We start from the raw sequence: 1,354 nt of genomic DNA on the forward strand, positions 1-1,354 counted from the left end.
CACATGCATCCTTTAGGCTCTTATTGTAAAATATATTATTAGATGTTTCTATATCAATATGCCAATAATTCACTTTTATATGTATATTTTGTGCAATTGCTTTTAAAAATTTTTTAAAGCTCTTACTTAGTTTATTAATCCTCATGAAAAATCTGCACAACCCCCTCCAGATAAAGTCACTGATGAATCTTTACTCTTTCTGTTGCCCCATCTCCAGCTCACTTTTTGCCAGCACCCACATGGGCATTTGCAGGCCCCCTGACTTTCTTTGCTCTGTTCTTGAGTTCCTTTCTCTGCTTTCCCAAGGTCTTCTCTTCTCACATGGGCCAGGTCTTGCAAGTCTATGTTTGGGTTCATTTTTGTTTGTGGAATCCAAGGAATCATAAGTCATGTCAAAGCCAGTTTTCTTGCCACCACCAAAATGGTTTCTGATCCACACACAAAGATGACATTTGGTGTAGTAGTATACATTTTGGCTAGATTTTCCAGAATGTCTGTCTTAGTTACTGTTGCCTTCCCAGGATTAAGGACATCAATGACTATTTGTTTCTGCTGAAGTAGTCTGATGAACATGAACTTTTTGACCCAGGCAGTTACTGTGCCATTTTGCATTTCTACCACCAGTGCACTAGGGTTCCCTTTTCTCCACAACCTCACCAGCACTTGTTTGTTGATTTGTTTATGATGGCTATAATCACTGGTGTGAAGTGGTATATCATTGTGGTTTTAATTTGCATCTCTCCGATGGGTAGTGATACTGAACATTTTTTCATATGTCTCTGGACCCTCTGTATGTCCTCCTTGGAGAAGTGCCTGTTCAAGTCCTTTGCCTATTTTTTTAATAGGGTTTCTTGTCTTCTTAGAGTGGAGTCGTGTAAGTTCTTTGTATATTTTGGAGATCAAACCCTTGTCTGAGGTATCATTGGTAAATATGTTTTCCCATACAGTTGGTTCTCTTTTCATTTTAATGCTGTTTTCTTTAGGTGTGAAGAAGCTTTTATTTTGATGAGATCCCATTTATTTATTCTTTATGTCCCTTGCTCTAGGGGACATATCAGCGAAAATATTGCTGCATGGAATATCTGAGATTTTCCTGTCTATGTTCTCCTCTAGGACTTTAATGGTGTCATGCCTTATATTTAAATCTTTTATCCACCTTGAATTTATTTTTGTGTATGGAGTAAGTTGTTGCTCAAGTTTCATTTTTTGCATGTAGCTATCTAAGCTCTCCCAACACCATTTGTTGAAGAGGCTATTGTTATCCCATTTTATGTTCTGCCCCCTTTGTCAAATATTAATTGACCATAGGGACTTGGGTTGATTTCTGGACTCTCTATTCTGTTTCATTGATCTA

At 37.6% G+C, this 1,354-nt stretch overlaps 1 pseudogene; it reads right to left on the reverse strand.

Annotated features, from left to right (window-relative positions):
• Positions 1-218: 218 nt before the first annotated feature.
• LOC123827413 lies at positions 219-612 on the reverse strand (annotated as a pseudogene).
• Positions 613-1,354: the final 742 nt, after the last annotated feature.

Source organism: Phyllostomus hastatus, unplaced genomic scaffold (assembly GCF_019186645.2).
Source record: "Phyllostomus hastatus isolate PE091 unplaced genomic scaffold, TTU_PhHast_1.1 phas_contig_86, whole genome shotgun sequence".
Classification (NCBI taxonomy): Eukaryota; Metazoa; Chordata; class Mammalia; order Chiroptera; family Phyllostomidae; genus Phyllostomus; species Phyllostomus hastatus.